The 8372-nt window shown below is 39.8% G+C and overlaps 1 protein-coding gene across 8 annotated transcripts in view; it reads right to left on the bottom strand.

The window, feature by feature from the left end:
• The window catches only part of LOC118558943 (oocyte zinc finger protein XlCOF6-like), a 97456-nt gene that overhangs the window by 50585 nt on the left and 38499 nt on the right, over nucleotides 1-8372 (bottom strand). The gene's annotated exons all lie outside the window — the stretch shown is intronic.

Below are 8372 nucleotides of genomic sequence, written 5' to 3' on the forward strand. Positions count from 1 at the left end.
GAATTTTTACTTCCACAATACAGGTATAAGATGTTTTATTCTGTTCAAAATCTGGTCTGCTTCTTTTACTGGTTTCCAAGTTTGCAGGCTGCTGCTCTTTCGCCAAAATAAAATACCAAATGCTGCGCACCGTTTTGGGAATTCTCAAATGATTGGCTCAGGAACCAGGAAGTAAGTACAAACAACAGTCTAAACCAAAGTAGTTCTGGATCGTACCTCTAGGTTTGAAAAGAGAAAAAATTTACCAAGACGTTATTGATGGAGAGGACCAATCATTTATAGGGAATGTTACTTCCATCCCGGATGACAAATGAGAATGATTTATTTATTTAACTGTAAATTTCTTTCTAATAGTTATATACGTTGCATTTTGCATTAGACAGTGTATCTCCCTTGAAAAAGAAGGCGATTATTCACAGGAAGCTGTCTCCCTGGTTTAATTTAGAGCTGCGTTCTTTTTGGGAAAAAAAATGTTAGGAAATTTAAGAGAAAATAGCGCTCTACACACCATGAGGAATCCTACCTGGTCTAGAAAAACAGTCTACTGTTGTATAAAAAGACCCTTCACTGAGTTAGAGCAGTATATTTTTAATCATTAATTGAGGAGATTAAAAATAATCCTAGGTTTCTCTTTATTAAAGTTGCCAAACTTACACAGTCATAGCTCCGTTGATCCATCCTTTCCCTTAGCTCTTAGCAGTAATCACTTTATGGGATTCTTCATAAATAAAATTGATTCCACTAAAAATAAAATAATTGGCATCCTACCAAACATGATTACCTCGTCCTCAGTAAGTGAGGCAGCGTTGGAGGAATCTTTAGAACCTGCGCAGTGTTTGAACTGTTTAGAATTTTAGCTTCATCTAAACCTTCTACCTGTACAGTACAGACCAAAAGTTTGGACACATCTTCTCATTCAAAGAGTTTTCTTTATTTTCATGACTATTGAAGATTCACATTAAAGGCATCAAAACTACAAATTAACAGTTTGTAGTAACAGTAACTGTTAGCAACTGTTTCGTAACTCCAGGTCCTTCGTTTGGCAACGTGATTCAGCCTTAGTTTGTCAAATACAGAGACAACAAATTAAGGCAAGGCAAGGCAAATTTATTTATATAGCACAATTCAGTACAGAGACAATGCAAAGTGCTTTACATGATTAAAATATTGGAAAATAAAACAGAATAAAAGCAAGTAGGGATAGTGTAGAAACAAAAAAGAACATTTGAAAACAGTAAAACATTTTAACTTGAACATTCAAAGGCAATTCTAAACAAATGTGTTTTTAATCTTGATTTAAAGGAACTCAGGCTTTCTGCACTTTTACAGTTTTCTGGAAGTTTGTTCCAGATAAGTGGAGCATAGGAACTAAATGCTGCTTCTCCTTTTTTAGTTCTGGTTCTAGGTATGCAGAGTAGGCTGGAGCCAGAAGACCTGAGTGGTCTGGAGGGTTTATACGCTGATAACAAGTCTGTGATGTATTTAGGTGCTAAGCCATTTAGAGATTTATAGACTAACAGAAGTATTTTAAAGTCTATTCTCTGAGATACAGGGAGCCAGTGTAAGGACTTTAGAACTGGGGTTATGTGCTCTACTTTCTTAGTCTTAGTGAGAACGCGGGCAGCAGCGTTCTGGATCAGCTGCAGCTGTCTGATCCACTTTTTAGGCAGACCTGTAAAAACACCGTTGCAGTAATCAATTCTACTAAAAATAAACGCATGGATTAGTTTTTCCAGATCCTGCTGAGACATCAGTCCTTTAATCCTAGAAATGTTCTTCAGGTGGTAGAAAGCTGACCTTGTAATTGTCTTTAGATGCTTTTGGAGGTTCAGGTCTGAGTCCATCACTACTCCCAGATTTCGGGCCTGATCAGTGGTTTTTAGCTGAAGCGACTGAAGCTGTGTGCTAACTTTTGATCTCTCCTCTATTGGTCCAAATATTATTACTTCTGTTTTGTTTTTGTTCAACTGAAGAAAATTTTGACACATCCATGCATTGATTTCTTCTAGGCATTTACTCAGTGCTTGAATTGGTTCATAGTCACCTGGTGACATGGTGATGTAGAGCTGTGTGTCGTCTGCATAGTTATGGTAGCTGATGTTGTTATTTTTTATTATCTGGGCTAGAGGGAGCATGTAGATATTGAAGAGGAGGGGACCCAGGATGGACCCTTGGGGAACCCCACATGTGATTTTTGTAATCTTCGATGTAAAGTTACCTACTGATACAAAAAAGTCCCTGTCCTTTAAGTAAGATTTAAACCAGTGGAGAGCTGTAGCAGAGAGGCCGACCCAGTTCTCCAGGCGCTCTAACAGAATGGAGTGATCAACAGTATCAAATGCTGCACTGAGGTCCAATAGTACCAGCACGGTGGTTCTTCCACAGTCTGTATTTATATGGATGTCATTAAAAACCTTGATAAGGGCGGTCTCTGTACTGTGGTGAGCACGGAAACCTGACTGGAAACCATCAAAGCGGCTGGTCGTTGTTAAGAAGGTGTTTAATTGTTGAAATACAACTTTTTCAATAATCTTACTGATAAAGGGGAGGTTTGAGATGGGCCTGTAGTTCTGGAGTAGAAGTTTGTCTAAATTGTTCTTTTTCAGCAGTGGTTTGATAATTGCTGTTTTTAGGGACTGGGGGAAAACACCTGACAGAAGGGACGCGTTTATTATCTGAGTCAAATCAGACGCTATTACAGGTAAAACTTTTTTAAAGAAAGCTGTGGGTAGAACATCAAGGCAGCTGGAGGAGGAACTTAACTGCTGAATGATCTGCTCTAAGCTTTTGTGGTTTATTTCGCTGAAATGGGACATTTTGTCAGAAATAGTTCCAGCTGAATAAAGCATTGGTTCTGGTGTTGATATGGTAGTACAAAGTGATCCTCTAATTTTTTGGATTTTTTCAGTAAAGAAGTTAGCAAATTCGTTGCAGGCCCTGGTGGAGTGGAGTTTGGAAGTCACGGACACAGGAGGATTTGTTAGCCTGTCAACTGTGGAAAATAAGACATGAGCATTATTAATGTTTTTCTTGATGATCTCAGAGAAGAAAGATTCTCTTGCATTTTTCAGTTGTAAGTTATATCTGTAAAGTCTCTCTTTATAGATGTCGTAGTGAACTAGGAGTCTATTCTTTCTCCACCTGCGTTCAGCTTTTCGACATTCCCTTTTTTCACTTCTAACTGATGGAGCATTTCTCCAAGGAGATTTTTTCTTCCCGGGAAAAAACTTCACTTTGACTGGAGCAATGCAGTTAATGATGTCTGAGACTTTAGACTGAAAGTTATCTACTAGCTCATCTACTGAGTTGCAGCCCAAGGTTGAAGTATCAGAGTAAGCTTGAATAAAAGTTTCCGCGGCATTGTCCTTAAAGGTGCGTTTTCTTACGATGTCCCTTTGGCTAAATGAGTCGCTGGTAATTATGCTTTCAAAGGTAACAGAAAAGTGATCGGATAAGGCAACATCAGTTACATTGACCTGTGAAATCTTTAGACCTTTAGTGATGATCAAGTCTAAAATATGTCCCTGTTTGTGTGTTGGCTGTTTAACGTGTTGACTTAAACCAAAGTTTCTAAGTGTGTCACACAGTTCTTTTGCACTTCTGTCTTCAGGGTTGTCAACGTGAAAGTTGAAGTCTCCAACAATAATTAAACAGTCATAATCAACACATATCACAGACAGCAGGTCACTAAAATCATTAAAAAAGTTTGATGTGGACTTAGGAGGCCTGTACACATTCAGAAACATAGTTCGTACCGGGCCCTTTACCTGGAGAGCCAAATGTTCAAAAGAGTCAAATTTTCCTAAAAACACCTTTTTACACTTTAGTGAATCATTAAACAATGTTGCTACTCCTCCACCTTTCCTTTGCTGTCTGCTCTCACAAAGAAAACTGTATTTTGGAGGAGTCGACTCCATCAGTATAGCTGCTTCACTAAATTCATGCAGCCATGTTTCTGTTAAAAACATTACATCAAGATCATTGTCAATAATGAAGTCATTAATTAAAAGGGATTTTCCTGACAGAGATCTAATATTTAATAAACCCAGTTTATATGACTTAGTGGTTGATGATGTCTCTGTGACAGGTTGCATCTGACAGTTTATGATTTTTAAGTATTTGTTCCTGTTTATCCTTTTGTTTTTCTTATTTCTGCCACGTATTATCACAGATATTCCATAATCTCCGGCGAAAGGCCCCGGCTGATGCTGGGAACTCTCATGTCTGATAAACGTGTGGCCAGGGCCCAATCTGTATCACAGCGAAGTAATTTGGAGTTTCTCAGTACCAGAGTGTTCTGTGATACGTGGAGGAGGAGGATCTGAGGCTCTGAGGCCTTTGGAGAATCCTGGTTTATTCACAGCAGAATGGCTATGTGGAGAGGATGTCATCTGTAGGCCAATCTTAAATACTTTGTTCATGTTATGAGAAAATTCCAGAAAAGGAACTTCTGGGCTTTGTGGAGAAGAAGGGGAGGCGGGTCCAGTCTGGACCGGTGTTTGTGAAGATGGAGGTTCTTGGTCCTCTCGTTGTCCTGCTGAGATCTGGGATGAATCGTCCTGTAGCTCTGACAACGCCTCATTCTGTGTCATCTTTCTGGCCATCTTTATCTTGGCTTGTTCGGGCTGCACTGGGCTTATCATTTGTTTTGGCACTGGATGTTCCTTGTTTTGGGACAAAGCTGATGACGCATGGTTCACAGAATAGAAGATGTTTGAAATCAGCCGTTTTGCACCTGACCTATTTAGAGAGAAACAATCTCTGTTGAACAGATGTCTTCTTTCCCAAAATATGTTAAAGTTGTCTATGAAGGTTACAGTTGTTTCTTTGCATGTTTTTTCCAGCCATTTGTTTAGCATCAGAATTCTGGAAAAAATCTCGTCTCCGCAGTTAGCGGGTGGGTGAGGCCCGCTAAGAAGAACCTTGACATTCAGGCCATCAACAAGTTTCAACAAACGAATGTAATCCTCTTTTAATACTTCTGATTTTCTTATCCTGTTGACGTCCGTCAGGGCTTCAGCTTGTATTATGAGGTTTTCCAAGGTCGGACGTTTTCTCAAGATCCTTGGAAGGTCTGTCTGAAGGATGTCTGTTAAATCAGACACCAGGCCACAGTTCCCGTCGTTATAAATCAACACCTCTGTATTTTTCTTGTTACAGAAATGTTTAATCCCCCTTACAGAACCATTGCATAATATCAGGGTCCTTGGCCCTGTGGCATGTCTTTTCTCTGATGTCTTAGAACGAAAATCGTTGACATACCTCTGGTTTTTGTCCTCCTGGGTCACATTTTGGAGCGGAGCGAATCTGTTTCGTAAAGGAATTCCAGCATTTCCAGCAGGTTTACTCCTATCATTTGTTGTGGGAACAACCTGATGTTGTTTCACTTGTCCTGGGACATCTCTCTGTAGTCTCGGCCAGTTTTCTTTGTCTAGGCGTGGGGTTCGTTGGTCCTTTGGTCTTGCACCCAGAGTGGTCCAGGGATTCTCATTTTCCTCAGGGAACTGTTTGTTCGCTGAGTCGCTGGGCTGGTGGTCACCGCTCGGAATCACGGGCAGGGTCGTATCATTTCCATTCGCGGCGTTTACATCATAATTCACTTCAAGTCGACAGATTTTCAGTTCCATAACAGCTATCTTCTGTAAAAGCTTGTCAAAGTCCATTGTGTTGAAGGAGGGCATCTTTTCAAAATCCAAATCAAAAAATAAGTAAAAGAAAATAAAAAGAAAATAAATAAATAAAAACTAAATCCAACTTTCTGTGGTTTAGGTTAGGAGATAAAAAGGAGATAAAAAGTAAAAGGCAGGAAAATGCAAGCAAGCAGAGAGCAGAGAAAAAAGCGTCCGAACAGGCTGAGAGGCAGATAGCGAAAGTTAATATTAATTAATAAGCATTAAAGTACGGTTTGTGGGTTGGGTTTCTGCAATGTTATCAGCGTGTTAAAAACTCATCTTCTGAACCAATGTCTGCTCAAAATGGTGATTTGCACCAAGTAATCTACTTTCAGCAGTTATCACCGGTTATTGCACCGTAAACTGCAGAAAATACGTGCAGAGCTGCTCTGTCTGCCTTTACTACCGTCGGCTCCTATGGCGGAGGGATATTTCAGCTGGATACAAAGTGTCTAGTGCAGGCAGGTCTCTTAATAACCGCTGTTTCGTCACTTATTTTAGAGCCCAAATCAGCGATTTCACTTTCAGAAACGTGCCCAAAAAACCGCAACCCGTGACTCATGAAATTTACAAGCGCCTTTAGAATAAAAGAAGCCCAAAGTCGCATGAAATAAACAGTCTGTGCAACAGTGAGCGCGGGTCTACTGTGCTACAGTCTCTAGCTCTCTTGAAACTATGGAAAGCGCTGAGGGTAAAAGAAACACAGTCCGGAGAGCGCGGTGGGGAAAAACATTAGGGAACGGTGTGTGTGTTTAGACGCGCGATTAACGGCGACAAAAAAAAAATGTTGACGTTGTGGTCTTACGCGTTAAAACTGACAGCCCTAATTTATATACATTTTTAAATTCAGACCAGAGGGGGGAGGAATGTATCCCCCCCCCCCCCCCCCCCCCAGGGATAAAACATGAATGACCAGAGGGGGGGACGTCACAAGCAGAGAGAGAGAGAGAGGGAGAGAGGGGGGGGGGTGATATCCCCCCCGGCAAATCGCACCCAGTCTTACAATCACTGCTGCTGACACCACGTGATCAATACCACACCAGGGACGTGCAGAGACCGTTGGAGGGGCAGGTGCTCAAAGTTAAAAGAGGGCACATGGGGCACGGATTTAAAACACGATACAGAAACATACCTTGCTATACATCCGGCTGAAATGTACCAACCCATACTATAAAGAATGTAACATGGAATCAAGGGCGTAGGTTTGATTTGAACTTTGATTTGAACTTTAACCCTAGGGACACTTCATTGCTCTGACATCATTGGTCCTACGCAGTATGCATGCTCCTATTTCTTTATGCTTGACTTGAGCGTCAGGGCGCGTTTCTTCTGTCTAAAGAGAAAAGCAGTATTTCTTACTACATTTATACAAATTTTATAAGCACGACACACACTAGATGCTTTTTGTTAATCTGGTGGCCTAGTGGTTAGAGCATTTATCTTGGGTCCCAGAGGTTCTGAGTTCAACTCCCACAGACTACCATTCTGGGTCCCTGAGCAAGACCCTTAACCCCTGATTGCTCCCCTGGCGCCGCACAGTGGCAGCCCACTGCTCCCCGAGGGGATGGGTAAAGATGCAGAAATGAATTTCTCCATTGTGAGATCAATAAAGTTCTATTATTATTATAAATTATAAAGCAGCGCCCGATCTGATGAACGTTGAATTGAGACTTTTTTCCCACTTTGAAAAAGTTTGAACTTACCAGCAACAGAGACCTATCAATTTTTACCATCTGCAACATTCCAAACACATTTCTTACATCATATATCTGAAGTGTAGATAACAGCTTCTCCTTACCTACATCTTCTCAGACAATTAAATTATTTCCCTAACAATAGTGAGTTGTCGATGTTTAAATGTGCAGTAAATCTTAATAGATAAGGAGCATGGAGGACCCAATACTGTACTTTGAGTAAGATTGGTGGCACCAAAACTGAATTGTTTCATGAGTGGTTGTCCATTTCATCACTCAAATGAGAACCACATACTATTGGTATATACTAGTAAGACTAATAAAGAACAGCAGATAAAACTTTAAGATATGTTAAGGCCTATATTAAATAAATTTTACGACCATATCAACAGATTAAATACTTTTTACTTTTTTGGTGTACCAAATTACCCTCGTAATGAAGTAATATTTTATGGATTAAGTCCCTGATGATAAGAATGTCTAGCTCTGCCCCTGGTTTGCAATAATTTACTAATAGACAGTGTGGAAATCTTTGTACAATAAAAGCAATGTAAATAGTGTTCCTCGGTTGTATTTGTCGTAATTCTAATTCTAGAAGTAGAAATAGTGAAATAAATAGCACTATCATTTTGTGAAATCCTAATTACCCTATTATAAATAAGTAAAAGTCTAAACAAAATATAGCAGTTGTTTAGGCAGCATATAATGTTGTTGTGTTGTATATCATATAAAAGAAATATCACCTGCTATTTATACCTGAACTGCATCAGAGGGTCAACAAAAAAATTAAACAATAATAGCAACGAAATATTGGTAAAAGGGAAACCCTCACCTTTTCTTTTTCAGACAGCTGTGGCTAAGAATCAGAATTTTTAATAGTCTACAGTCTTTGCTTTTCCATCTTTCCAGCCGGCTTCAGAACTCCAGCCTGGCACAAAATATTTAGTTTTATAAAACAGATTAGGTTTCTGTTGATAAATGCATTATACTTCAGAATTAGATGCTA

The sequence above is a fragment of the Fundulus heteroclitus genome, unplaced genomic scaffold, assembly GCF_011125445.2.
Source record: "Fundulus heteroclitus isolate FHET01 unplaced genomic scaffold, MU-UCD_Fhet_4.1 scaffold_185, whole genome shotgun sequence".
NCBI classification, from domain to species: Eukaryota; Metazoa; Chordata; class Actinopteri; order Cyprinodontiformes; family Fundulidae; genus Fundulus; species Fundulus heteroclitus.